Source organism: Schistocerca cancellata, chromosome 2 (genome assembly GCF_023864275.1).
Source record: "Schistocerca cancellata isolate TAMUIC-IGC-003103 chromosome 2, iqSchCanc2.1, whole genome shotgun sequence".
In the NCBI taxonomy this organism is placed as follows: Eukaryota; Metazoa; Arthropoda; class Insecta; order Orthoptera; family Acrididae; genus Schistocerca; species Schistocerca cancellata.
This window is the reverse complement of record NC_064627.1, coordinates 1,053,346,842-1,053,370,743: the sequence shown is the minus strand read 5'-3', so window position 1 is coordinate 1,053,370,743 and position 23,902 is coordinate 1,053,346,842. Positions and strand designations below refer to the sequence as shown.

The window sequence follows — 23,902 nt, the reverse complement described above, 5'->3', positions numbered from 1 at the left end:
ACGGGGAAATCGGCGTTGCCTTTTTGAAACAGTAAAATCGTAGTGGCCCGTGGGGGGATCGAACCCACGACCTTCGCGCTATTAGCACGACGCTCTAACCAACTGAGCTAACGGGCCTCGGTACAGACAGTCTCCCATTGCTTTGCGGGAATTGCTCTGCGTATTGCCATGTAACATTTCTATGGCAGCAATCCAACAGTGGACCAGCGTCTCTTCTCCCTCTATGCCGCTGCTCGTAGTAATTTCGTTGCGTGCCCGTTTCTCTCGACTGTTGTCAGCTGACGTTTACGAACCAGTAGCTATAATGCGAGGAGGACGTGAAACAGCATTTCGCACGGTCAAAACTTGTCGTGATTTGTTCCGAAAAAATTCCATTCCGGTACCGGGAATCGAACCCGGGCCTCCTGGGTGAAAGCCAGGTATCCTAGCCACTAGACCACACCGGACGTGCACATCGTTCTCCGGGTTTACACCCCCTCCACTCGCTTTCCGTGTCGCACTTTCCCTGTTTGCGAGCATCTTCTCGCGCATGGCAAAAGTCTCAGTCCATTTCTTTTGGCCTCGTTGTTACAGGGGTAGGAGGAAAAGCAAAGCTGTAAGTAGTAATATTTATTTACTTATTTCGCAAGTAAAGACCTGCTGCCTGTCATTATATAGCAGGTCATACATTGTGTGACTTTACATGTTATATCATACGAAATTCAGTTTTATTACTAGTACTTTTTTTCTTGAAAATTTTACAAAAGAACTGCAACTAGTAATAACAGGAAGTAAACATTTTCACGCTGAGTCGTTGAAGCCTTGTGGATAACAAACTACTAAGTGTTTCGCTCCTTCGCAACCCCAGAGCCGTCGACTTAGCTGTGAACGACAGTAAATTAAATGCCCCGGGTGAGGATCGAACTCACGACCTTAAGATTATGAGACTTACGCGCTGCCTACTGCGCTACCGAGGCTGGCGAACGCCACACCTTCTGGAATCTTGCTAAGTACCGAATACCAGTGGTACAGAGTCTGCACTCCCTGGCTCATTTTTTCTGTTGCTACACGTGCATTCCCGGCGCGGCAGGCAACTTGCGATGTTAGGCCAACGCCAGTATGTACAATAGCACGCAAGAGTCCAAACGAGCAGTCGTGCGCGCTGCATGATTGCTTCTTTCCACACGGAATCCCGCGGTTCATTCTCATGGCTCACGCAGTTCGAGTGCGAAAGACACGCAGCACCACTATCGGAGAAAAAACAAAACGATGCATCGGCCGGGAATCGAACATGGGCCGCCCGCGTGGCAGGCGAGCATTCTACCACTGAACCACCGATGCTCAGCTAGTTCACAGCTTCCTGGTGCTTTCCGCGGCAGACGTCTGAGGGGAAAGTGGGACTGCCGTCCAGCGCCGTCGCATCCTCTCGAGAGAATGCTACAGACGCTGAATCCTGCACTGCACTGCTTAAAAATGATCGTCTAAGTACTCTTGCGGCGCACGCACGCGACGACTCTTGCCAAAGGCCGCGAAACGTGCCTAGAGACGCTGCCTGGATGAGCTCGCCTACCCCGTAACGCGCCTACAGCTACGACCACCTTCAGGCGCCGCCGACAGGCGGGAAGCACACACAGCGCGGCTCGCGAGGCGCGCGACGGAACTGTGCGGTGGTGGTGTAATGGTCAGCATAGTTGCTTTCCAAGCAGTTGATCCGGGTTCGATTCCCGGCCACCGCTGCAGGCTTTTACTTTTGCGTATGAGTACTTTTGCCACGCGTCCTTAAATTAATGTTTCTTTGCCCATCTTACTCGCTGCACGCCACCCTCTAGCGTGTGCGTCGATTCCCCTTGAGTCTCGACTTGTCTCGACTTTGCTCAGCTGACGCGAGAGCTGACGCTCTCCAATCGGCCTATATCAAAAGGACAAGCACGCGAAACGACTGAGAGAGGTATGGCGAGGCGGGCACAACATTACTTATGCCTCGAGTAAATACCTGCTGCCTGTTATCATGTATTGTCTGATTTTACATGTTCTGTCAGACAAATTCAGTTTTATTACTAGTAGATTTCTTTTTTTTTTTCTTTGTTGAAAATTTTACAACACGCTCCTTCATTTCACTGTGGCCGCACGGCGCGACTTGGCATACCGAGAGGCAAAACGTGGCGCCAGTGCCCTTGACCGAATAGCGCTGCAGCTCCGAAACCGAAGAGGAAAGAGAAATACGAATTGAAACTGTCGACAGTGCCCTATGTTCGCAGGCGGTCACCCGCCCAAGCACTGACAACGCCCGACGTCGCGCAGTTGTGGTGATCGGACGAGAAACTGTGTGTTCAGCGTGCTGTGACCAGTGAAATGTTTTAGCGCGTCCCGACAAGTCGCGTTCGGGTCCCCTATCAGCTCCCACACAATGTGACGATTTCTTTGTCACCATACTTCCACGGGGAAATCGGCGTTGCCTTTTTGAAACAGTAAAATCGTAGTGGCCCGTGGGGGGATCGAACCCACGACCTTCGCGCTATTAGCACGACGCTCTAACCAACTGAGCTAACGGGCCTCGGTACAGACAGTCTCCCATTGCTTTGCGGGAATTGCTCTGCGTATTGCCATGTAACATTTCTATGGCAGCAATCCAACAGTGGACCAGCGTCTCTTCTCCCTCTATGCCGCTGCTCGTAGTAATTTCGTTGCGTGCCCGTTTCTCTCGACTGTTGTCAGCTGACGTTTACGAACCAGTAGCTATAATGCGAGGAGGACGTGAAACAGCATTTCGCACGGTCAAAACTTGTCGTGATTTGTTCCGAAAAAATTCCATTCCGGTACCGGGAATCGAACCCGGGCCTCCTGGGTGAAAGCCAGGTATCCTAGCCACTAGACCACACCGGACGTGCACATCGTTCTCCGGGTTTACACCCCCTCCACTCGCTTTCCGTGTCGCACTTTCCCTGTTTGCGAGCATCTTCTCGCGCATGGCAAAAGTCTCAGTCCATTTCTTTTGGCCTCGTTGTTACAGGGGTAGGAGGAAAAGCAAAGCTGTAAGTAGTAATATTTATTTACTTATTTCGCAAGTAAAGACCTGCTGCCTGTCATTATATAGCAGGTCATACATTGTGTGACTTTACATGTTATATCATACGAAATTCAGTTTTATTACTAGTACTTTTTTTCTTGAAAATTTTACAAAAGAACTGCAACTAGTAATAACAGGAAGTAAACATTTTCACGCTGAGTCGTTGAAGCCTTGTGGATAACAAACTACTAAGTGTTTCGCTCCTTCGCAACCCCAGAGCCGTCGACTTAGCTGTGAACGACAGTAAATTAAATGCCCCGGGTGAGGATCGAACTCACGACCTTAAGATTATGAGACTTACGCGCTGCCTACTGCGCTACCGAGGCTGGCGAACGCCACACCTTCTGGAATCTTGCTAAGTACCGAATACCAGTGGTACAGAGTCTGCACTCCCTGGCTCATTTTTTCTGTTGCTACACGTGCATTCCCGGCGCGGCAGGCAACTTGCGATGTTAGGCCAACGCCAGTATGTACAATAGCACGCAAGAGTCCAAACGAGCAGTCGTGCGCGCTGCATGATTGCTTCTTTCCACACGGAATCCCGCGGTTCATTCTCATGGCTCACGCAGTTCGAGTGCGAAAGACACGCAGCACCACTATCGGAGAAAAAACAAAACGATGCATCGGCCGGGAATCGAACATGGGCCGCCCGCGTGGCAGGCGAGCATTCTACCACTGAACCACCGATGCTCAGCTAGTTCACAGCTTCCTGGTGCTTTCCGCGGCAGACGTCTGAGGGGAAAGTGGGACTGCCGTCCAGCGCCGTCGCATCCTCTCGAGAGAATGCTACAGACGCTGAATCCTGCACTGCACTGCTTAAAAATGATCGTCTAAGTACTCTTGCGGCGCACGCACGCGACGACTCTTGCCAAAGGCCGCGAAACGTGCCTAGAGACGCTGCCTGGATGAGCTCGCCTACCCCGTAACGCGCCTACAGCTACGACCACCTTCAGGCGCCGCCGACAGGCGGGAAGCAGACACAGCGCGGCTCGCGAGGCGCGCGACGGAACTGTGCGGTGGTGGTGTAATGGTCAGCATAGTTGCTTTCCAAGCAGTTGATCCGGGTTCGATTCCCGGCCACCGCTGCAGGCTTTTACTTTTGCGTATGAGTACTTTTGCCACGCGTCCTTAAATTAATGTTTCTTTGCCCATCTTACTCGCTGCACGCCACCCTCTAGCGTGTGCGTCGATTCCCCTTGAGTCTCGACTTGTCTCGACTTTGCTCAGCTGACGCGAGAGCTGACGCTCTCCAATCGGCCTATATCAAAAGGACAAGCACGCGAAACGACTGAGAGAGGTATGGCGAGGCGGGCACAACATTACTTATGCCTCGAGTAAATACCTGCTGCCTGTTATCATGTATTGTCTGATTTTACATGTTCTGTCAGACAAATTCAGTTTTATTACTAGTAGATTTCTTTTTTTTTTCTTTGTTGAAAATTTTACAACACGCTCCTTCATTTCACTGTGGCCGCACGGCGCGACTTGGCATACCGAGAGGCAAAACGTGGCGCCAGTGCCCTTGACCGAATAGCGCTGCAGCTCCGAAACCGAAGAGGAAAGAGAAATACGAATTGAAACTGTCGACAGTGCCCTATGTTCGCAGGCGGTCACCCGCCCAAGCACTGACAACGCCCGACGTCGCGCAGTTGTGGTGATCGGACGAGAAACTGTGTGTTCAGCGTGCTGTGACCAGTGAAATGTTTTAGCGCGTCCCGACAAGTCGCGTTCGGGTCCCCTATCAGCTCCCACACAATGTGACGATTTCTTTGTCACCATACTTCCACGGGGAAATCGGCGTTGCCTTTTTGAAACAGTAAAATCGTAGTGGCCCGTGGGGGGATCGAACCCACGACCTTCGCGCTATTAGCACGACGCTCTAACCAACTGAGCTAACGGGCCTCGGTACAGACAGTCTCCCATTGCTTTGCGGGAATTGCTCTGCGTATTGCCATGTAACATTTCTATGGCAGCAATCCAATAGTGGACCAGCGTCTCTTCTCCCTCTATGCCGCTGCTCGTAGTAATTTCGTTGCGTGCCCGTTTCTCTCGACTGTTGTCAGCTGACGTTTACGAACCAGTAGCTATAATGCGAGGAGGACGTGAAACAGCATTTCGCACGGTCAAAACTTGTCGTGATTTGTTCCGAAAAAATTCCATTCCGGTACCGGGAATCGAACCCGGGCCTCCTGGGTGAAAGCCAGGTATCCTAGCCACTAGACCACACCGGACGTGCACATCGTTCTCCGGGTTTACACCCCCTCCACTCGCTTTCCGTGTCGCACTTTCCCTGTTTGCGAGCATCTTCTCGCGCATGGCAAAAGTCTCAGTCCATTTCTTTTGGCCTCGTTGTTACAGGGGTAGGAGGAAAAGCAAAGCTGTAAGTAGTAATATTTATTTACTTATTTCGCAAGTAAAGACCTGCTGCCTGTCATTATATAGCAGGTCATACATTGTGTGACTTTACATGTTATATCATACGAAATTCAGTTTTATTACTAGTACTTTTTTTCTTGAAAATTTTACAAAAGAACTGCAACTAGTAATAACAGGAAGTAAACATTTTCACGCTGAGTCGTTGAAGCCTTGTGGATAACAAACTACTAAGTGTTTCGCTCCTTCGCAACCCCAGAGCCGTCGACTTAGCTGTGAACGACAGTAAATTAAATGCCCCGGGTGAGGATCGAACTCACGACCTTAAGATTATGAGACTTACGCGCTGCCTACTGCGCTACCGAGGCTGGCGAACGCCACACCTTCTGGAATCTTGCTAAGTACCGAATACCAGTGGTACAGAGTCTGCACTCCCTGGCTCATTTTTTCTGTTGCTACACGTGCATTCCCGGCGCGGCAGGCAACTTGCGATGTTAGGCCAACGCCAGTATGTACAATAGCACGCAAGAGTCCAAACGAGCAGTCGTGCGCGCTGCATGATTGCTTCTTTCCACACGGAATCCCGCGGTTCATTCTCATGGCTCACGCAGTTCGAGTGCGAAAGACACGCAGCACCACTATCGGAGAAAAAACAAAACGATGCATCGGCCGGGAATCGAACATGGGCCGCCCGCGTGGAAGGCGAGCATTCTACCACTGAACCACCGATGCTCAGCTAGTTCACAGCTTCCTGGTGCTTTCCGCGGCAGACGTCTGAGGGGAAAGTGGGACTGCCGTCCAGCGCCGTCGCATCCTCTCGAGAGAATGCTACAGACGCTGAATCCTGCACTGCACTGCTTAAAAATGATCGTCTAAGTACTCTTGCGGCGCACGCACGCGACGACTCTTGCCAAAGGCCGCGAAACGTGCCTAGAGACGCTGCCTGGATGAGCTCGCCTACCCCGTAACGCGCCTACAGCTACGACCACCTTCAGGCGCCGCCGACAGGCGGGAAGCAGACACAGCGCGGCTCGCGAGGCGCGCGACGGAACTGTGCGGTGGTGGTGTAATGGTCAGCATAGTTGCTTTCCAAGCAGTTGATCCGGGTTCGATTCCCGGCCACCGCTGCAGGCTTTTACTTTTGCGTATGAGTACTTTTGCCACGCGTCCTTAAATTAATGTTTCTTTGCCCATCTTACTCGCTGCACGCCACCCTCTAGCGTGTGCGTCGATTCCCCTTGAGTCTCGACTTGTCTCGACTTTGCTCAGCTGACGCGAGAGCTGACGCTCTCCAATCGGCCTATATCAAAAGGACAAGCACGCGAAACGACTGAGAGAGGTATGGCGAGGCGGGCACAACATTACTTATGCCTCGAGTAAATACCTGCTGCCTGTTATCATGTATTGTCTGATTTTACATGTTCTGTCAGACAAATTCAGTTTTATTACTAGTAGATTTCTTTTTTTTTTCTTTGTTGAAAATTTTACAACACGCTCCTTCATTTCACTGTGGCCGCACGGCGCGACTTGGCATACCGAGAGGCAAAACGTGGCGCCAGTGCCCTTGACCGAATAGCGCTGCAGCTCCGAAACCGAAGAGGAAAGAGAAATACGAATTGAAACTGTCGACAGTGCCCTATGTTCGCAGGCGGTCACCCGCCCAAGCACTGACAACGCCCGACGTCGCGCAGTTGTGGTGATCGGACGAGAAACTGTGTGTTCAGCGTGCTGTGACCAGTGAAATGTTTTAGCGCGTCCCGACAAGTCGCGTTCGGGTCCCCTATCAGCTCCCACACAATGTGACGATTTCTTTGTCACCATACTTCCACGGGGAAATCGGCGTTGCCTTTTTGAAACAGTAAAATCGTAGTGGCCCGTGGGGGGATCGAACCCACGACCTTCGCGCTATTAGCACGACGCTCTAACCAACTGAGCTAACGGGCCTCGGTACAGACAGTCTCCCATTGCTTTGCGGGAATTGCTCTGCGTATTGCCATGTAACATTTCTATGGCAGCAATCCAACAGTGGACCAGCGTCTCTTCTCCCTCTATGCCGCTGCTCGTAGTAATTTCGTTGCGTGCCCGTTTCTCTCGACTGTTGTCAGCTGACGTTTACGAACCAGTAGCTATAATGCGAGGAGGACGTGAAACAGCATTTCGCACGGTCAAAACTTGTCGTGATTTGTTCCGAAAAAATTCCATTCCGGTACCGGGAATCGAACCCGGGCCTCCTGGGTGAAAGCCAGGTATCCTAGCCACTAGACCACACCGGACGTGCACATCGTTCTCCGGGTTTACACCCCCTCCACTCGCTTTCCGTGTCGCACTTTCCCTGTTTGCGAGCATCTTCTCGCGCATGGCAAAAGTCTCAGTCCATTTCTTTTGGCCTCGTTGTTACAGGGGTAGGAGGAAAAGCAAAGCTGTAAGTAGTAATATTTATTTACTTATTTCGCAAGTAAAGACCTGCTGCCTGTCATTATATAGCAGGTCATACATTGTGTGACTTTACATGTTATATCATACGAAATTCAGTTTTATTACTAGTACTTTTTTTCTTGAAAATTTTACAAAAGAACTGCAACTAGTAATAACAGGAAGTAAACATTTTCACGCTGAGTCGTTGAAGCCTTGTGGATAACAAACTACTAAGTGTTTCGCTCCTTCGCAACCCCAGAGCCGTCGACTTAGCTGTGAACGACAGTAAATTAAATGCCCCGGGTGAGGATCGAACTCACGACCTTAAGATTATGAGACTTACGCGCTGCCTACTGCGCTACCGAGGCTGGCGAACGCCACACCTTCTGGAATCTTGCTAAGTACCGAATACCAGTGGTACAGAGTCTGCACTCCCTGGCTCATTTTTTCTGTTGCTACACGTGCATTCCCGGCGCGGCAGGCAACTTGCGATGTTAGGCCGACGCCAGTATGTACAATAGCACGCAAGAGTCCAAACGAGCAGTCGTGCGCGCTGCATGATTGCTTCTTTCCACACGGAATCCCGCGGTTCATTCTCATGGCTCACGCAGTTCGAGTGCGAAAGACACGCAGCACCACTATCGGAGAAAAAACAAAACGATGCATCGGCCGGGAATCGAACCCGGGCCGCCCGCGTGGCAGGCGAGCATTCTACCACTGAACCACCGATGCTCAGCTAGTTCACAGCTTCCTGGTGCTTTCCGCGGCAGACGTCTGAGGGGAAAGTGGGACTGCCGTCCAGCGCCGTCGCATCCTCTCGAGAGAATGCTACAGACGCTGAATCCTGCACTGCACTGCTTAAAAATGATCGTCTAAGTACTCTTGCGGCGCACGCACGCGACGACTCTTGCCAAAGGACGCGAAACGTGCCTAGAGACGCTGCCTGGATGAGCTCGCCTACCCCGTAACGCGCCTACAGCTACGACCACCTTCAGGCGCCGCCGACAGGCGGGAAGCAGACACAGCGCGGCTCGCGAGGCGCGCGACGGAACTGTGCGGTGGTGGTGTAATGGTCAGCATAGTTGCTTTCCAAGCAGTTGATCCGGGTTCGATTCCCGGCCACCGCTGCAGGCTTTTACTTTTGCGTATGAGTACTTTTGCCACGCGTCCTTAAATTAATGTTTCTTTGCCCATCTTACTCGCTGCACGCCACCCTCTAGCGTGTGCGTCGATTCCCCTTGAGTCTCGACTTGTCTCGACTTTGCTCAGCTGACGCGAGAGCTGACGCTCTCCAATCGGCCTATATCAAAAGGACAAGCACGCGAAACGACTGAGAGAGGTATGGCGAGGCGGGCACAACATTACTTATGCCTCGAGTAAATACCTGCTGCCTGTTATCATGTATTGTCTGATTTTACATGTTCTGTCAGACAAATTCAGTTTTATTACTAGTAGATTTCTTTTTTTTTTCTTTGTTGAAAATTTTACAACACGCTCCTTCATTTCACTGTGGCCGCACGGCGCGACTTGGCATACCGAGAGGCAAAACGTGGCGCCAGTGCCCTTGACCGAATAGCGCTGCAGCTCCGAAACCGAAGAGGAAAGAGAAATACGAATTGAAACTGTCGACAGTGCCCTATGTTCGCAGGCGGTCACCCGCCCAAGCACTGACAACGCCCGACGTCGCGCAGTTGTGGTGATCGGACGAGAAACTGTGTGTTCAGCGTGCTGTGACCAGTGAAATGTTTTAGCGCGTCCCGACAAGTCGCGTTCGGGTCCCCTATCAGCTCCCACACAATGTGACGATTTCTTTGTCACCATACTTCCACGGGGAAATCGGCGTTGCCTTTTTGAAACAGTAAAATCGTAGTGGCCCGTGGGGGGATCGAACCCACGACCTTCGCGCTATTAGCACGACGCTCTAACCAACTGAGCTAACGGGCCTCGGTACAGACAGTCTCCCATTGCTTTGCGGGAATTGCTCTGCGTATTGCCATGTAACATTTCTATGGCAGCAATCCAACAGTGGACCAGCGTCTCTTCTCCCTCTATGCCGCTGCTCGTAGTAATTTCGTTGCGTGCCCGTTTCTCTCGACTGTTGTCAGCTGACGTTTACGAACCAGTAGCTATAATGCGAGGAGGACGTGAAACAGCATTTCGCACGGTCAAAACTTGTCGTGATTTGTTCCGAAAAAATTCCATTCCGGTACCGGGAATCGAACCCGGGCCTCCTGGGTGAAAGCCAGGTATCCTAGCCACTAGACCACACCGGACGTGCACATCGTTCTCCGGGTTTACACCCCCTCCACTCGCTTTCCGTGTCGCACTTTCCCTGTTTGCGAGCATCTTCTCGCGCATGGCAAAAGTCTCAGTCCATTTCTTTTGGCCTCGTTGTTACAGGGGTAGGAGGAAAAGCAAAGCTGTAAGTAGTAATATTTATTTACTTATTTCGCAAGTAAAGACCTGCTGCCTGTCATTATATAGCAGGTCATACATTGTGTGACTTTACATGTTATATCATACGAAATTCAGTTTTATTACTAGTACTTTTTTTCTTGAAAATTTTACAAAAGAACTGCAACTAGTAATAACAGGAAGTAAACATTTTCACGCTGAGTCGTTGAAGCCTTGTGGATAACAAACTACTAAGTGTTTCGCTCCTTCGCAACCCCAGAGCCGTCGACTTAGCTGTGAACGACAGTAAATTAAATGCCCCGGGTGAGGATCGAACTCACGACCTTAAGATTATGAGACTTACGCGCTGCCTACTGCGCTACCGAGGCTGGCGAACGCCACACCTTCTGGAATCTTGCTAAGTACCGAATACCAGTGGTACAGAGTCTGCACTCCCTGGCTCATTTTTTCTGTTGCTACACGTGCATTCCCGGCGCGGCAGGCAACTTGCGATGTTAGGCCAACGCCAGTATGTACAATAGCACGCAAGAGTCCAAACGAGCAGTCGTGCGCGCTGCATGATTGCTTCTTTCCACACGGAATCCCGCGGTTCATTCTCATGGCTCACGCAGTTCGAGTGCGAAAGACACGCAGCACCACTATCGGAGAAAAAACAAAACGATGCATCGGCCGGGAATCGAACATGGGCCGCCCGCGTGGCAGGCGAGCATTCTACCACTGAACCACCGATGCTCAGCTAGTTCACAGCTTCCTGGTGCTTTCCGCGGCAGACGTCTGAGGGGAAAGTGGGACTGCCGTCCAGCGCCGTCGCATCCTCTCGAGAGAATGCTACAGACGCTGAATCCTGCACTGCACTGCTTAAAAATGATCGTCTAAGTACTCTTGCGGCGCACGCACGCGACGACTCTTGCCAAAGGCCGCGAAACGTGCCTAGAGACGCTGCCTGGATGAGCTCGCCTACCCCGTAACGCGCCTACAGCTACGACCACCTTCAGGCGCCGCCGACAGGCGGGAAGCAGACACAGCGCGGCTCGCGAGGCGCGCGACGGAACTGTGCGGTGGTGGTGTAATGGTCAGCATAGTTGCCTTCCAAGCAGTTGATCCGGGTTCGATTCCCGGCCACCGCAGCAGGCTTTTACTTTTGCGTATGAGTACTTTTGCCACGCGTCCTTAAATTAATGTTTCTTTGCCCATCTTACTCGCTGCACGCCACCCTCTAGCGTGTGCGTCGATTCCCCTTGTGCTCAGCTGACGCGAGAGCTGACGCTCTCCAATCGGCCTATATCAAAAGGACAAGCACGCGAAACGACTGAGAGAGGTATGGCGAGGCGGGCACAACATTACTTATGCCTCGAGTAAATACCTGCTGCCTGTTATCATGTATTGTCTGATTTTACATGTTCTGTCAGACAAATTCAGTTTTATTACTAGTAGATTTCTTTTTTTTTTCTTTGTTGAAAATTTTACAACACGCTCCTTCATTTCACTGTGGCCGCACGGCGCGACTTGGCATACCGAGAGGCAAAACGTGGCGCCAGTGCCCTTGACCGAATAGCGCTGCAGCTCCGAAACCGAAGAGGAAAGAGAAATACGAATTGAAACTGTCGACAGTGCCCTATGTTCGCAGGCGGTCACCCGCCCAAGCACTGACAACGCCCGACGTCGCGCAGTTGTGGTGATCGGACGAGAAACTGTGTGTTCAGCGTGCTGTGACCAGTGAAATGTTTTAGCGCGTCCCGACAAGTCGCGTTCGGGTCCCCTATCAGCTCCCACACAATGTGACGATTTCTTTGTCACCATACTTCCACGGGGAAATCGGCGTTGCCTTTTTGAAACAGTAAAATCGTAGTGGCCCGTGGGGGGATCGAACCCACGACCTTCGCGCTATTAGCACGACGCTCTAACCAACTGAGCTAACGGGCCTCGGTACAGACAGTCTCCCATTGCTTTGCGGGAATTGCTCTGCGTATTGCCATGTAACATTTCTATGGCAGCAATCCAACAGTGGACCAGCGTCTCTTCTCCCTCTATGCCGCTGCTCGTAGTAATTTCGTTGCGTGCCCGTTTCTCTCGACTGTTGTCAGCTGACGTTTACGAACCAGTAGCTATAATGCGAGGAGGACGTGAAACAGCATTTCGCACGGTCAAAACTTGTCGTGATTTGTTCCGAAAAAATTCCATTCCGGTACCGGGAATCGAACCCGGGCCTCCTGGGTGAAAGCCAGGTATCCTAGCCACTAGACCACACCGGACGTGCACATCGTTCTCCGGGTTTACACCCCCTCCACTCGCTTTCCGTGTCGCACTTTCCCTGTTTGCGAGCATCTTCTCGCGCATGGCAAAAGTCTCAGTCCATTTCTTTTGGCCTCGTTGTTACAGGGGTAGGAGGAAAAGCAAAGCTGTAAGTAGTAATATTTATTTACTTATTTCGCAAGTAAAGACCTGCTGCCTGTCATTATATAGCAGGTCATACATTGTGTGACTTTACATGTTATATCATACGAAATTCAGTTTTATTACTAGTACTTTTTTTCTTGAAAATTTTACAAAAGAACTGCAACTAGTAATAACAGGAAGTAAACATTTTCACGCTGAGTCGTTGAAGCCTTGTGGATAACAAACTACTAAGTGTTTCGCTCCTTCGCAACCCCAGAGCCGTCGACTTAGCTGTGAACGACAGTAAATTAAATGCCCCGGGTGAGGATCGAACTCACGACCTTAAGATTATGAGACTTACGCGCTGCCTACTGCGCTACCGAGGCTGGCGAACGCCACACCTTCTGGAATCTTGCTAAGTACCGAATACCAGTGGTACAGAGTCTGCACTCCCTGGCTCATTTTTTCTGTTGCTACACGTGCATTCCCGGCGCGGCAGGCAACTTGCGATGTTAGGCCAACGCCAGTATGTACAATAGCACGCAAGAGTCCAAACGAGCAGTCGTGCGCGCTGCATGATTGCTTCTTTCCACACGGAATCCCGCGGTTCATTCTCATGGCTCACGCAGTTCGAGTGCGAAAGACACGCAGCACCACTATCGGAGAAAAAACAAAACGATGCATCGGCCGGGAATCGAACATGGGCCGCCCGCGTGGCAGGCGAGCATTCTACCACTGAACCACCGATGCTCAGCTAGTTCACAGCTTCCTGGTGCTTTCCGCGGCAGACGTCTGAGGGGAAAGTGGGACTGCCGTCCAGCGCCGTCGCATCCTCTCGAGAGAATGCTACAGACGCTGAATCCTGCACTGCACTGCTTAAAAATGATCGTCTAAGTACTCTTGCGGCGCACGCACGCGACGACTCTTGCCAAAGGCCGCGAAACGTGCCTAGAGACGCTGCCTGGATGAGCTCGCCTACCCCGTAACGCGCCTACAGCTACGACCACCTTCAGGCGCCGCCGACAGGCGGGAAGCAGACACAGCGCGGCTCGCGAGGCGCGCGACGGAACTGTGCGGTGGTGGTGTAATGGTCAGCATAGTTGCTTTCCAAGCAGTTGATCCGGGTTCGATTCCCGGCCACCGCTGCAGGCTTTTACTTTTGCGTATGAGTACTTTTGCCACGCGTCCTTAAATTAATGTTTCTTTGCCCATCTTACTCGCTGCACGCCACCCTCTAGCGTGTGCGTCGATTCCCCTTGAGTCTCGACTTGTCTCGACTTTGCTCAGCTGACGCGAGAGCTGACGCTCTCCAATCGGCCTATATCAAAAGGACAAGCACGCGAAACGACTGAGAGAGGTATGGCGAGGCGGGCACAACATTACTTATGCCTCGAGTAAATACCTGCTGCCTGTTATCATGTATTGTCTGATTTTACATGTTCTGTCAGACAAATTCAGTTTTATTACTAGTAGATTTCTTTTTTTTTTCTTTGTTGAAAATTTTACAACACGCTCCTTCATTTCACTGTGGCCGCACGGCGCGACTTGGCATACCGAGAGGCAAAACGTGGCGCCAGTGCCCTTGACCGAATAGCGCTGCAGCTCCGAAACCGAAGAGGAAAGAGAAATACGAATTGAAACTGTCGACAGTGCCCTATGTTCGCAGGCGGTCACCCGCCCAAGCACTGACAACGCCCGACGTCGCGCAGTTGTGGTGATCGGACGAGAAACTGTGTGTTCAGCGTGCTGTGACCAGTGAAATGTTTTAGCGCGTCCCGACAAGTCGCGTTCGGGTCCCCTATCAGCTCCCACACAATGTGACGATTTCTTTGTCACCATACTTCCACGGGGAAATCGGCGTTGCCTTTTTGAAACAGTAAAATCGTAGTGGCCCGTGGGGGGATCGAACCCACGACCTTCGCGCTATTAGCACGACGCTCTAACCAACTGAGCTAACGGGCCTCGGTACAGACAGTCTCCCATTGCTTTGCGGGAATTGCTCTGCGTATTGCCATGTAACATTTCTATGGCAGCAATCCAACAGTGGACCAGCGTCTCTTCTCCCTCTATGCCGCTGCTCGTAGTAATTTCGTTGCGTGCCCGTTTCTCTCGACTGTTGTCAGCTGACGTTTACGAACCAGTAGCTATAATGCGAGGAGGACGTGAAACAGCATTTCGCACGGTCAAAACTTGTCGTGATTTGTTCCGAAAAAATTCCATTCCGGTACCGGGAATCGAACCCGGGCCTCCTGGGTGAAAGCCAGGTATCCTAGCCACTAGACCACACCGGACGTGCACATCGTTCTCCGGGTTTACACCCCCTCCACTCGCTTTCCGTGTCGCACTTTCCCTGTTTGCGAGCATCTTCTCGCGCATGGCAAAAGTCTCAGTCCATTTCTTTTGGCCTCGTTGTTACAGGGGTAGGAGGAAAAGCAAAGCTGTAAGTAGTAATATTTATTTACTTATTTCGCAAGTAAAGACCTGCTGCCTGTCATTATATAGCAGGTCATACATTGTGTGACTTTACATGTTATATCATACGAAATTCAGTTTTATTACTAGTACTTTTTTTCTTGAAAATTTTACAAAAGAACTGCAACTAGTAATAACAGGAAGTAAACATTTTCACGCTGAGTCGTTGAAGCCTTGTGGATAACAAACTACTAAGTGTTTCGCTCCTTCGCAACCCCAGAGCCGTCGACTTAGCTGTGAACGACAGTAAATTAAATGCCCCGGGTGAGGATCGAACTCACGACCTTAAGATTATGAGACTTACGCGCTGCCTACTGCGCTACCGAGGCTGGCGAACGCCACACCTTCTGGAATCTTGCTAAGTAGCGAATACCAGTGGTACAGAGTCTGCACTCCCTGGCTCATTTTTTCTGTTGCTACACGTGCATTCCCGGCGCGGCAGGCAACTTGCGATGTTAGGCCGACGCCAGTATGTACAATAGCACGCAAGAGTCCAAACGAGCAGTCGTGCGCGCTGCATGATTGCTTCTTTCCACACGGAATCCCGCGGTTCATTCTCATGGCTCACGCAGTTCGAGTGCGAAAGACACGCAGCACCACTATCGGAGAAAAAACAAAACGATGCATCGGCCGGGAATCGAACCCGGGCCGCCCGCGTGGCAGGCGAGCATTCTACCACTGAACCACCGATGCTCAGCTAGTTCACAGCTTCCTGGTGCTTTCCGCGGCAGACGTCTGAGGGGAAAGTGGGACTGCCGTCCAGCGCCGTCGCATCCTCTCGAGAGAATGCTACAGACGCTGAATCCTGCACTGCACTGCTTAAAAATGATCGTCTAAGTACTCTTGCGGCGCACGCACGCGACGACTCTTGCCAAAGGACGCGAAACGTGCCTAGAGACGCTGCCTGGATGAGCTCGCCTACCCCGTAACGCGCCTACAGCTACGACCACCTTCAGGCGCCGCCGACAGGCGGGAAGCAGACACAGCGCGGCTCGCGAGGCGCGCGACGGAACTGTGCGGTGGTGGTGTAATGGTCAGCATAGTTGCTTTCCAAGCAGTTGATCCGGGTTCGATTCCCGGCCACCGCTGCAGGCTTTTACTTTTGCGTATGAGTACTTTTGCCACGCGTCCTTAAATTAATGTTTCTTTGCCCATCTTACTCGCTGCACGCCACCCTCTAGCGTGTGCGTCGATTCCCCTTGAGTCTCGACTTGTCTCGACTTTGCTCAGCTGACGCGAGAGCTGACGCTCTCCAATCGGCCTATATCAAAAGGACAAGCACGCGAAACGACTGAGAGAGGTATGGCGAGGCGGGCACAACATTACTTATGCCTCGAGTAAATACCTGCTGCCTGTTATCATGTATTGTCTGATTTTACATGTTCTGTCAGACAAATTCAGTTTTATTACTAGTAGATTTCTTTTTTTTTTCTTTGTTGAAAATTTTACAACACGCTCCTTCATTTCACTGTGGCCGCACGGCGCGACTTGGCATACCGAGAGGCAAAACGTGGCGCCAGTGCCCTTGACCGAATAGCGCTGCAGCTCCGAAACCGAAGAGGAAAGAGAAATACGAATTGAAACTGTCGACAGTGCCCTATGTTCGCAGGCGGTCACCCGCCCAAGCACTGACAACTCCCGACGTCGCGCAGTTGTGGTGATCGGACGAGAAACTGTGTGTTCAGCGTGCTGTGACCAGTGAAATGTTTTAGCGCGTCCCGACAAGTCGCGTTCGGGTCCCCTATCAGCTCCCACACAATGTGACGATTTCTTTGTCACCATACTTCCACGGGGAAATCGGCGTTGCCTTTTTGAAACAGTAAAATCGTAGTGGCCCGTGGGGGGATCGAACCCACGACCTTCGCGCTATTAGCACGACGCTCTAACCAACTGAGCTAACGGGCCTCGGTACAGACAGTCTCCCATTGCTTTGCGGGAATTGCTCTGCGTATTGCCATGTAACATTTCTATGGCAGCAATCCAACAGTGGACCAGCGTCTCTTCTCCCTCTATGCCGCTGCTCGTAGTAATTTCGTTGCGTGCCCGTTTCTCTCGACTGTTGTCAGCTGACGTTTACGAACCAGTAGCTATAATGCGAGGAGGACGTGAAACAGCATTTCGCACGGTCAAAACTTGTCGTGATTTGTTCCGAAAAAATTCCATTCCGGTACCGGGAATCGAACCCGGGCCTCCTGGGTGAAAGCCAGGTATCCTAGCCACTAGACCACACCGGACGTGCACATCGTTCTCCGGGTTTACACCCCCTCCACTCGCTTTCCGTGTCGCACTTTCCCTGTTTGCGAGCATCTTCTCGCGCATGGCAAAAGTCTCAGTCCATTTCTTTTGGCCTCGTTGTTACAGGGGTAGGAGGAAAAGCAAAGCTGTAAGTAGTAATATTTATTTACTTATTTCGCAAGTAAAGACCTGCTGCCTGTCATTATATAGCAGGTCATACATTGTGTGACTTTACATGTTATATCATACGAAATTCAGTTTTATTACTAGTACTTTTTTTCTTGAAAATTTTACAAAAGAACTGCAACTAGTAATAACAGGAAGTAAACATTTTCACGCTGAGTCGTTGAAGCCTTGTGGATAACAAACTACTAAGTGTTTCGCTCCTTCGCAACCCCAGAGCCGTCGACTTAGCTGTGAACGACAGTAAATTAAATGCCCCGGGTGAGGATCGAACTCACGACCTTAAGATTATGAGACTTACGCGCTGCCTACTGCGCTACCGAGGCTGGCGAACGCCACACCTTCTGGAATCTTGCTAAGTAGCGAATACCAGTGGTACAGAGTCTGCACTCCCTGGCTCATTTTTTCTGTTGCTACACGTGCATTCCCGGCGCGGCAGGCAACTTGCGATGTTAGGCCGACGCCAGTATGTACAATAGCACGCAAGAGTCCAAACGAGCAGTCGTGCGCGCTGCATGATTGCTTCTTTCCACACGGAATCCCGCGGTTCATTCTCATGGCTCACGCAGTTCGAGTGCGAAAGACACGCAGCACCACTATCGGAGAAAAAACAAAACGATGCATCGGCCGGGAATCGAACCCGGGCCGCCCGCGTGGCAGGCGAGCATTCTACCACTGAACCACCGATGCTCAGCTAGTTCACAGCTTCCTGGTGCTTTCCGCGGCAGACGTCTGAGGGGAAAGTGGGACTGCCGTCCAGCGCCGTCGCATCCTCTCGAGAGAATGCTACAGACGCTGAATCCTGCACTGCACTGCTTAAAAATGATCGTCTAAGTACTCTTGCGGCGCACGCACGCGACGACTCTTGCCAAAGGACGCGAAACGTGCCTAGAGACGCTGCCTGGATGAGCTCGCCTACCCCGTAACGCGCCTACAGCTACGACCACCTTCAGGCGCCGCCGACAGGCGGGAAGCAGACACAGCGCGGCTCGCGAGGCGCGCGACGGAACTGTGCGGTGGTGGTGTAATGGTCAGCATAGTTGCTTTCCAAGCAGTTGATCCGGGTTCGATTCCCGGCCACCGCTGCAGGCTTTTACTTTTGCGTATGAGTACTTTTGCCACGCGTCCTTAAATTAATGTTTCTTTGCCCATCTTACTCGCTGCACGCCACCCTCTAGCGTGTGCGTCGATTCCCCTTGAGTCTCGACTTGTCTCGACTTTGCTCAGCTGACGCGAGAGCTGACGCTCTCCAATCGGCCTATATCAAAAGGACAAGCACGCGAAACGACTGAGAGAGGTATGGCGAGGCGGGCACAACATTACTTATGCCTCGAGTAAATACCTGCTGCCTGTTATCATGTATTGTCTGATTTTACATGTTCTGTCAGACAAATTCAGTTTTATTACTAGTAGATTTCTTTTTTTTTTCTTTGTTGAAAATTTTACAACACGCTCCTTCATTTCACTGTGGCCGCACGGCGCGACTTGGCATACCGAGAGGCAAAACGTGGCGCCAGTGCCCTTGACCGAATAGCGCTGCAGCTCCGAAACCGAAGAGGAAAGAGAAATACGAATTGAAACTGTCGACAGTGCCCTATGTTCGCAGGCGGTCACCCGCCCAAGCACTGACAACGCCCGACGTCGCGCAGTTGTGGTGATCGGACGAGAAACTGTGTGTTCAGCGTGCTGTGACCAGTGAAATGTTTTAGCGCGTCCCGACAAGTCGCGTTCGGGTCCCCTATCAGCTCCCACACAATGTGACGATTTCTTTGTCACCATACTTCCACGGGGAAATCGGCGTTGCCTTTTTGAAACAGTAAAATCGTAGTGGCCCGTGGGGGGATCGAACCCACGACCTTCGCGCTATTAGCACGACGCTCTAACCAACTGAGCTAACGGGCCTCGGTACAGACAGTCTCCCATTGCTTTGCGGGAATTGCTCTGCGTATTGCCATGTAACATTTCTATGGCAGCAATCCAACAGTGGACCAGCGTCTCTTCTCCCTCTATGCCGCTGCTCGTAGTAATTTCGTTGCGTGCCCGTTTCTCTCGACTGTTGTCAGCTGACGTTTACGAACCAGTAGCTATAATGCGAGGAGGACGTGAAACAGCATTTCGCACGGTCAAAACTTGTCGTGATTTGTTCCGAAAAAATTCCATTCCGGTACCGGGAATCGAACCCGGGCCTCCTGGGTGAAAGGCAGGTATCCTAGCCACTAGACCACACCGGACGTGGACATCGTTCTCCGGGTTTACACCCCCTCCACTCGCTTTCCGTGTCGCACTTTCCCTGTTTGCGAGCATCTTCTCGCGCATGGCAAAAGTCTCAGTCCATTTCTTTTGGCCTCGTTGTTACAGGGGTAGGAGGAAAAGCAAAGCTGTAAGTAGTAATATTTATTTACTTATTTCGCAAGTAAAGACCTGCTGCCTGTCATTATATAGCAGGTCATACATTGTGTGACTTTACATGTTATATCATACGAAATTCAGTTTTATTACTAGTACTTTTTTTCTTGAAAATTTTACAAAAGAACTGCAACTAGTAATAACAGGAAGTAAACATTTTCACGCTGAGTCGTTGAAGCCTTGTGGATAACAAACTACTAAGTGTTTCGCTCCTTCGCAACCCCAGAGCCGTCGACTTAGCTGTGAACGACAGTAAATTAAATGCCCCGGGTGAGGATCGAACTCACGACCTTAAGATTATGAGACTTACGCGCTGCCTACTGCGCTACCGAGGCTGGCGAACGCCACACCTTCTGGAATCTTGCTAAGTACCGAATACCAGTGGTACAGAGTCTGCACTCCCTGGCTCATTTTTTCTGTTGCTACACGTGCATTCCCGGCGCGGCAGGCAACTTGCGATGTTAGGCCGACGCCAGTATGTACAATAGCACGCAAGAGTCCAAACGAGCAGTCGTGCGCGCTGCATGATTGCTTCTTTCCACACGGAATCCCGCGGTTCATTCTCATGGCTCACGCAGTTCGAGTGCGAAAGACACGCAGCACCACTATCGGAGAAAAAACAAAACGATGCATCGGCCGGGAATCGAACCCGGGCCGCCCGCGTGGCAGGCGAGCATTCTACCACTGAACCACCGATGCTCAGCTAGTTCACAGCTTCCTGGTGCTTTCCGCGGCAGACGTCTGAGGGGAAAGTGGGACTGCCGTCCAGCGCCGTCGCATCCTCTCGAGAGAATGCTACAGACGCTGAATCCTGCACTGCACTGCTTAAAAATGATCGTCTAAGTACTCTTGCGGCGCACGCACGCGACGACTCTTGCCAAAGGACGCGAAACGTGCCTAGAGACGCTGCCTGGATGAGCTCGCCTACCCCGTAACGCGCCTACAGCTACGACCACCTTCAGGCGCCGCCGACAGGCGGGAAGCAGACACAGCGCGGCTCGCGAGGCGCGCGACGGAACTGTGCGGTGGTGGTGTAATGGTCAGCATAGTTGCTTTCCAAGCAGTTGATCCGGGTTCGATTCCCGGCCACCGCTGCAGGCTTTTACTTTTGCGTATGAGTACTTTTGCCACGCGTCCTTAAATTAATGTTTCTTTGCCCATCTTACTCGCTGCACGCCACCCTCTAGCGTGTGCGTCGATTCCCCTTGAGTCTCGACTTGTCTCGACTTTGCTCAGCTGACGCGAGAGCTGACGCTCTCCAATCGGCCTATATCAAAAGGACAAGCACGCGAAACGACTGAGAGAGGTATGGCGAGGCGGGCACAACATTACTTATGCCTCGAGTAAATACCTGCTGCCTGTTATCATGTATTGTCTGATTTTACATGTTCTGTCAGACAAATTCAGTTTTATTACTAGTAGATTTCTTTTTTTTTTCTTTGTTGAAAATTTTACAACACGCTCCTTCATTTCACTGTGGCCGCACGGCGCGACTTGGCATACCGAGAGGCAAAACGTGGCGCCAGTGCCCTTGACCGAATAGCGCTGCAGCTCCGAAACCGAAGAGGAAAGAGAAATACGAATTGAAACTGTCGACAGTGCCCTATGTTCGCAGGCGGTCACCCGCCCAAGCACTGACAACGCCCGACGTCGCGCAGTTGTGGTGATCGGACGAGAAACTGTGTGTTCAGCGTGCTGTGACCAGTGAAATGTTTTAGCGCGTCCCGACAAGTCGCGTTCGGGTCCCCTATCAGCTCCCACACAATGTGACGATTTCTTTGTCACCATACTTCCACGGGGAAATCGGCGTTGCCTTTTTGAAACAGTAAAATCGTAGTGGCCCGTGGGGGGATCGAACCCACGACCTTCGCGCTATTAGCACGACGCTCTAACCAACTGAGCTAACGGGCCTCGGTACAGACAGTCTCCCATTGCTTTGCGGGAATTGCTCTGCGTATTGCCATGTAACATTTCTATGGCAGCAATCCAACAGTGGACCAGCGTCTCTTCTCCCTCTATGCCGCTGCTCGTAGTAATTTCGTTGCGTGCCCGTTTCTCTCGACTGTTGTCAGCTGACGTTTACGAACCAGTAGCTATAATGCGAGGAGGACGTGAAACAGCATTTCGCACGGTCAAAACTTGTCGTGATTTGTTCCGAAAAAATTCCATTCCGGTACCGGGAATCGAACCCGGGCCTCCTGGGTGAAAGGCAGGTATCCTAGCCACTAGACCACACCGGACGTGGACATCGTTCTCCGGGTTTACACCCCCTCCACTCGCTTTCCGTGTCGCACTTTCCCTGTTTGCGAGCATCTTCTCGCGCATGGCAAAAGTCTCAGTCCATTTCTTTTGGCCTCGTTGTTACAGGGGTAGGAGGAAAAGCAAAGCTGTAAGTAGTAATATTTATTTACTTATTTCGCAAGTAAAGACCTGCTGCCTGTCATTATATAGCAGGTCATACATTGTGTGACTTTACATGTTATATCATACGAAATTCAGTTTTATTACTAGTACTTTTTTTCTTGAAAATTTTACAAAAGAACTGCAACTAGTAATAACAGGAAGTAAACATTTTCACGCTGAGTCGTTGAAGCCTTGTGGATAACAAACTACTAAGTGTTTCGCTCCTTCGCAACCCCAGAGCCGTCGACTTAGCTGTGAACGACAGTAAATTAAATGCCCCGGGTGAGGATCGAACTCACGACCTTAAGATTATGAGACTTACGCGCTGCCTACTGCGCTACCGAGGCTGGCGAACGCCACACCTTCTGGAATCTTGCTAAGTACCGAATACCAGTGGTACAGAGTCTGCACTCCCTGGCTCATTTTTTCTGTTGCTACACGTGCATTCCCGGCGCGGCAGGCAACTTGCGATGTTAGGCCGACGCCAGTATGTACAATAGCACGCAAGAGTCCAAACGAGCAGTCGTGCGCGCTGCATGATTGCTTCTTTCCACACGGAATCCCGCGGTTCATTCTCATGGCTCACGCAGTTCGAGTGCGAAAGACACGCAGCACCACTATCGGAGAAAAAACAAAACGATGCATCGGCCGGGAATCGAACCCGGGCCGCCCGCGTGGCAGGCGAGCATTCTACCACTGAACCACCGATGCTCAGCTAGTTCACAGCTTCCTGGTGCTTTCCGCGGCAGACGTCTGAGGGGAAAGTGGGACTGCCGTCCAGCGCCGTCGCATCCTCTCGAGAGAATGCTACAGACGCTGAATCCTGCACTGCACTGCTTAAAAATGATCGTCTAAGTACTCTTGCGGCGCACGCACGCGACGACTCTTGCCAAAGGACGCGAAACGTGCCTAGAGACGCTGCCTGGATGAGCTCGCCTACCCCGTAACGCGCCTACAGCTACGACCACCTTCAGGCGCCGCCGACAGGCGGGAAGCAGACACAGCGCGGCTCGCGAGGCGCGCGACGGAACTGTGCGGTGGTGGTGTAATGGTCAGCATAGTTGCTTTCCAAGCAGTTGATCCGGGTTCGATTCCCGGCCACCGCTGCAGGCTTTTACTTTTGCGTATGAGTACTTTTGCCACGCGTCCTTAAATTAATGTTTCTTTGCCCATCTTACTCGCTGCACGCCACCCTCTAGCGTGTGCGTCGATTCCCCTTGAGTCTCGACTTGTCTCGACTTTGCTCAGCTGACGCGAGAGCTGACGCTCTCCAATCGGCCTATATCAAAAGGACAAGCACGCGAAACGACTGAGAGAGGTATGGCGAGGCGGGCACAACATTACTTATGCCTCGAGTAAATACCTGCTGCCTGTTATCATGTATTGTCTGATTTTACATGTTCTGTCAGACAAATTCAGTTTTATTACTAGTAGATTTCTTTTTTTTTTCTTTGTTGAAAATTTTACAACACGCTCCTTCATTTCACTGTGGCCGCACGGCGCGACTTGGCATACCGAGAGGCAAAACGTGGCGCCAGTGCCCTTGACCGAATAGCGCTGCAGCTCCGAAACCGAAGA

At 51.4% G+C, this 23,902-nt stretch overlaps 50 non-coding genes across 50 annotated transcripts; 10 read left to right on the top strand and 40 right to left on the bottom strand.

Annotated features, from left to right (window-relative positions):
* Window positions 1–43: 43 nt before the first annotated feature.
* Trnai-aau (transfer RNA isoleucine (anticodon AAU)) lies at window positions 44–117 on the bottom strand. The gene has a single exon. It is a non-coding gene; the product is annotated as a tRNA-Ile (tRNA).
* Window positions 118–374: 257 nt separating this feature from the next.
* Trnae-uuc (transfer RNA glutamic acid (anticodon UUC)) lies at window positions 375–446 on the bottom strand. Its single transcript has one exon. It is a non-coding gene; the product is annotated as a tRNA-Glu (tRNA).
* Window positions 447–883: 437 nt separating this feature from the next.
* Window positions 884–956, bottom strand: Trnam-cau (transfer RNA methionine (anticodon CAU)). Its single transcript has one exon. It is a non-coding gene; the product is annotated as a tRNA-Met (tRNA).
* A 293-nt stretch (window positions 957–1,249) lies between these two features.
* Window positions 1,250–1,320, bottom strand: Trnag-gcc (transfer RNA glycine (anticodon GCC)). Its single transcript has one exon. It is a non-coding gene; the product is annotated as a tRNA-Gly (tRNA).
* Window positions 1,321–1,643: 323 nt separating this feature from the next.
* On the top strand, window positions 1,644–1,715 carry Trnag-ucc (transfer RNA glycine (anticodon UCC)). The gene has a single exon. It is a non-coding gene; the product is annotated as a tRNA-Gly (tRNA).
* Window positions 1,716–2,459: 744 nt separating this feature from the next.
* Trnai-aau (transfer RNA isoleucine (anticodon AAU)) lies at window positions 2,460–2,533 on the bottom strand. Its single transcript has one exon. It is a non-coding gene; the product is annotated as a tRNA-Ile (tRNA).
* A 257-nt stretch (window positions 2,534–2,790) lies between these two features.
* Trnae-uuc (transfer RNA glutamic acid (anticodon UUC)) lies at window positions 2,791–2,862 on the bottom strand. Its single transcript has one exon. It is a non-coding gene; the product is annotated as a tRNA-Glu (tRNA).
* A 437-nt stretch (window positions 2,863–3,299) lies between these two features.
* On the bottom strand, window positions 3,300–3,372 carry Trnam-cau (transfer RNA methionine (anticodon CAU)). Its single transcript has one exon. It is a non-coding gene; the product is annotated as a tRNA-Met (tRNA).
* Window positions 3,373–3,665: 293 nt separating this feature from the next.
* On the bottom strand, window positions 3,666–3,736 carry Trnag-gcc (transfer RNA glycine (anticodon GCC)). The gene has a single exon. It is a non-coding gene; the product is annotated as a tRNA-Gly (tRNA).
* A 323-nt stretch (window positions 3,737–4,059) lies between these two features.
* Trnag-ucc (transfer RNA glycine (anticodon UCC)) lies at window positions 4,060–4,131 on the top strand. The gene has a single exon. It is a non-coding gene; the product is annotated as a tRNA-Gly (tRNA).
* Window positions 4,132–4,874: 743 nt separating this feature from the next.
* Trnai-aau (transfer RNA isoleucine (anticodon AAU)) lies at window positions 4,875–4,948 on the bottom strand. The gene has a single exon. It is a non-coding gene; the product is annotated as a tRNA-Ile (tRNA).
* A 257-nt stretch (window positions 4,949–5,205) lies between these two features.
* Window positions 5,206–5,277, bottom strand: Trnae-uuc (transfer RNA glutamic acid (anticodon UUC)). The gene has a single exon. It is a non-coding gene; the product is annotated as a tRNA-Glu (tRNA).
* Window positions 5,278–5,714: 437 nt separating this feature from the next.
* Trnam-cau (transfer RNA methionine (anticodon CAU)) lies at window positions 5,715–5,787 on the bottom strand. Its single transcript has one exon. It is a non-coding gene; the product is annotated as a tRNA-Met (tRNA).
* Window positions 5,788–6,080: 293 nt separating this feature from the next.
* On the bottom strand, window positions 6,081–6,151 carry Trnag-ucc (transfer RNA glycine (anticodon UCC)). The gene has a single exon. It is a non-coding gene; the product is annotated as a tRNA-Gly (tRNA).
* Window positions 6,152–6,474: 323 nt separating this feature from the next.
* Trnag-ucc (transfer RNA glycine (anticodon UCC)) lies at window positions 6,475–6,546 on the top strand. The gene has a single exon. It is a non-coding gene; the product is annotated as a tRNA-Gly (tRNA).
* Window positions 6,547–7,289: 743 nt separating this feature from the next.
* Trnai-aau (transfer RNA isoleucine (anticodon AAU)) lies at window positions 7,290–7,363 on the bottom strand. The gene has a single exon. It is a non-coding gene; the product is annotated as a tRNA-Ile (tRNA).
* A 257-nt stretch (window positions 7,364–7,620) lies between these two features.
* On the bottom strand, window positions 7,621–7,692 carry Trnae-uuc (transfer RNA glutamic acid (anticodon UUC)). Its single transcript has one exon. It is a non-coding gene; the product is annotated as a tRNA-Glu (tRNA).
* Window positions 7,693–8,129: 437 nt separating this feature from the next.
* Trnam-cau (transfer RNA methionine (anticodon CAU)) lies at window positions 8,130–8,202 on the bottom strand. Its single transcript has one exon. It is a non-coding gene; the product is annotated as a tRNA-Met (tRNA).
* Window positions 8,203–8,495: 293 nt separating this feature from the next.
* On the bottom strand, window positions 8,496–8,566 carry Trnag-gcc (transfer RNA glycine (anticodon GCC)). The gene has a single exon. It is a non-coding gene; the product is annotated as a tRNA-Gly (tRNA).
* Window positions 8,567–8,889: 323 nt separating this feature from the next.
* On the top strand, window positions 8,890–8,961 carry Trnag-ucc (transfer RNA glycine (anticodon UCC)). The gene has a single exon. It is a non-coding gene; the product is annotated as a tRNA-Gly (tRNA).
* Window positions 8,962–9,704: 743 nt separating this feature from the next.
* On the bottom strand, window positions 9,705–9,778 carry Trnai-aau (transfer RNA isoleucine (anticodon AAU)). The gene has a single exon. It is a non-coding gene; the product is annotated as a tRNA-Ile (tRNA).
* A 257-nt stretch (window positions 9,779–10,035) lies between these two features.
* Window positions 10,036–10,107, bottom strand: Trnae-uuc (transfer RNA glutamic acid (anticodon UUC)). The gene has a single exon. It is a non-coding gene; the product is annotated as a tRNA-Glu (tRNA).
* A 437-nt stretch (window positions 10,108–10,544) lies between these two features.
* Window positions 10,545–10,617, bottom strand: Trnam-cau (transfer RNA methionine (anticodon CAU)). Its single transcript has one exon. It is a non-coding gene; the product is annotated as a tRNA-Met (tRNA).
* Window positions 10,618–10,910: 293 nt separating this feature from the next.
* On the bottom strand, window positions 10,911–10,981 carry Trnag-gcc (transfer RNA glycine (anticodon GCC)). The gene has a single exon. It is a non-coding gene; the product is annotated as a tRNA-Gly (tRNA).
* A 323-nt stretch (window positions 10,982–11,304) lies between these two features.
* On the top strand, window positions 11,305–11,376 carry Trnag-ucc (transfer RNA glycine (anticodon UCC)). Its single transcript has one exon. It is a non-coding gene; the product is annotated as a tRNA-Gly (tRNA).
* Window positions 11,377–12,098: 722 nt separating this feature from the next.
* On the bottom strand, window positions 12,099–12,172 carry Trnai-aau (transfer RNA isoleucine (anticodon AAU)). Its single transcript has one exon. It is a non-coding gene; the product is annotated as a tRNA-Ile (tRNA).
* A 257-nt stretch (window positions 12,173–12,429) lies between these two features.
* Window positions 12,430–12,501, bottom strand: Trnae-uuc (transfer RNA glutamic acid (anticodon UUC)). The gene has a single exon. It is a non-coding gene; the product is annotated as a tRNA-Glu (tRNA).
* Window positions 12,502–12,938: 437 nt separating this feature from the next.
* On the bottom strand, window positions 12,939–13,011 carry Trnam-cau (transfer RNA methionine (anticodon CAU)). The gene has a single exon. It is a non-coding gene; the product is annotated as a tRNA-Met (tRNA).
* A 293-nt stretch (window positions 13,012–13,304) lies between these two features.
* Trnag-gcc (transfer RNA glycine (anticodon GCC)) lies at window positions 13,305–13,375 on the bottom strand. Its single transcript has one exon. It is a non-coding gene; the product is annotated as a tRNA-Gly (tRNA).
* A 323-nt stretch (window positions 13,376–13,698) lies between these two features.
* Window positions 13,699–13,770, top strand: Trnag-ucc (transfer RNA glycine (anticodon UCC)). Its single transcript has one exon. It is a non-coding gene; the product is annotated as a tRNA-Gly (tRNA).
* Window positions 13,771–14,513: 743 nt separating this feature from the next.
* Trnai-aau (transfer RNA isoleucine (anticodon AAU)) lies at window positions 14,514–14,587 on the bottom strand. The gene has a single exon. It is a non-coding gene; the product is annotated as a tRNA-Ile (tRNA).
* Window positions 14,588–14,844: 257 nt separating this feature from the next.
* On the bottom strand, window positions 14,845–14,916 carry Trnae-uuc (transfer RNA glutamic acid (anticodon UUC)). The gene has a single exon. It is a non-coding gene; the product is annotated as a tRNA-Glu (tRNA).
* A 437-nt stretch (window positions 14,917–15,353) lies between these two features.
* Window positions 15,354–15,426, bottom strand: Trnam-cau (transfer RNA methionine (anticodon CAU)). The gene has a single exon. It is a non-coding gene; the product is annotated as a tRNA-Met (tRNA).
* A 293-nt stretch (window positions 15,427–15,719) lies between these two features.
* On the bottom strand, window positions 15,720–15,790 carry Trnag-gcc (transfer RNA glycine (anticodon GCC)). The gene has a single exon. It is a non-coding gene; the product is annotated as a tRNA-Gly (tRNA).
* A 323-nt stretch (window positions 15,791–16,113) lies between these two features.
* On the top strand, window positions 16,114–16,185 carry Trnag-ucc (transfer RNA glycine (anticodon UCC)). The gene has a single exon. It is a non-coding gene; the product is annotated as a tRNA-Gly (tRNA).
* Window positions 16,186–16,928: 743 nt separating this feature from the next.
* Trnai-aau (transfer RNA isoleucine (anticodon AAU)) lies at window positions 16,929–17,002 on the bottom strand. Its single transcript has one exon. It is a non-coding gene; the product is annotated as a tRNA-Ile (tRNA).
* Window positions 17,003–17,259: 257 nt separating this feature from the next.
* Window positions 17,260–17,331, bottom strand: Trnae-uuc (transfer RNA glutamic acid (anticodon UUC)). The gene has a single exon. It is a non-coding gene; the product is annotated as a tRNA-Glu (tRNA).
* Window positions 17,332–17,768: 437 nt separating this feature from the next.
* Window positions 17,769–17,841, bottom strand: Trnam-cau (transfer RNA methionine (anticodon CAU)). Its single transcript has one exon. It is a non-coding gene; the product is annotated as a tRNA-Met (tRNA).
* A 293-nt stretch (window positions 17,842–18,134) lies between these two features.
* On the bottom strand, window positions 18,135–18,205 carry Trnag-gcc (transfer RNA glycine (anticodon GCC)). The gene has a single exon. It is a non-coding gene; the product is annotated as a tRNA-Gly (tRNA).
* A 323-nt stretch (window positions 18,206–18,528) lies between these two features.
* On the top strand, window positions 18,529–18,600 carry Trnag-ucc (transfer RNA glycine (anticodon UCC)). Its single transcript has one exon. It is a non-coding gene; the product is annotated as a tRNA-Gly (tRNA).
* Window positions 18,601–19,343: 743 nt separating this feature from the next.
* On the bottom strand, window positions 19,344–19,417 carry Trnai-aau (transfer RNA isoleucine (anticodon AAU)). The gene has a single exon. It is a non-coding gene; the product is annotated as a tRNA-Ile (tRNA).
* A 257-nt stretch (window positions 19,418–19,674) lies between these two features.
* Trnae-uuc (transfer RNA glutamic acid (anticodon UUC)) lies at window positions 19,675–19,746 on the bottom strand. The gene has a single exon. It is a non-coding gene; the product is annotated as a tRNA-Glu (tRNA).
* A 437-nt stretch (window positions 19,747–20,183) lies between these two features.
* Trnam-cau (transfer RNA methionine (anticodon CAU)) lies at window positions 20,184–20,256 on the bottom strand. The gene has a single exon. It is a non-coding gene; the product is annotated as a tRNA-Met (tRNA).
* A 293-nt stretch (window positions 20,257–20,549) lies between these two features.
* Window positions 20,550–20,620, bottom strand: Trnag-gcc (transfer RNA glycine (anticodon GCC)). The gene has a single exon. It is a non-coding gene; the product is annotated as a tRNA-Gly (tRNA).
* A 323-nt stretch (window positions 20,621–20,943) lies between these two features.
* Window positions 20,944–21,015, top strand: Trnag-ucc (transfer RNA glycine (anticodon UCC)). Its single transcript has one exon. It is a non-coding gene; the product is annotated as a tRNA-Gly (tRNA).
* Window positions 21,016–21,758: 743 nt separating this feature from the next.
* On the bottom strand, window positions 21,759–21,832 carry Trnai-aau (transfer RNA isoleucine (anticodon AAU)). The gene has a single exon. It is a non-coding gene; the product is annotated as a tRNA-Ile (tRNA).
* Window positions 21,833–22,089: 257 nt separating this feature from the next.
* On the bottom strand, window positions 22,090–22,161 carry Trnae-uuc (transfer RNA glutamic acid (anticodon UUC)). Its single transcript has one exon. It is a non-coding gene; the product is annotated as a tRNA-Glu (tRNA).
* A 437-nt stretch (window positions 22,162–22,598) lies between these two features.
* Trnam-cau (transfer RNA methionine (anticodon CAU)) lies at window positions 22,599–22,671 on the bottom strand. The gene has a single exon. It is a non-coding gene; the product is annotated as a tRNA-Met (tRNA).
* Window positions 22,672–22,964: 293 nt separating this feature from the next.
* Trnag-gcc (transfer RNA glycine (anticodon GCC)) lies at window positions 22,965–23,035 on the bottom strand. The gene has a single exon. It is a non-coding gene; the product is annotated as a tRNA-Gly (tRNA).
* A 323-nt stretch (window positions 23,036–23,358) lies between these two features.
* Trnag-ucc (transfer RNA glycine (anticodon UCC)) lies at window positions 23,359–23,430 on the top strand. The gene has a single exon. It is a non-coding gene; the product is annotated as a tRNA-Gly (tRNA).
* Window positions 23,431–23,902: the final 472 nt, after the last annotated feature.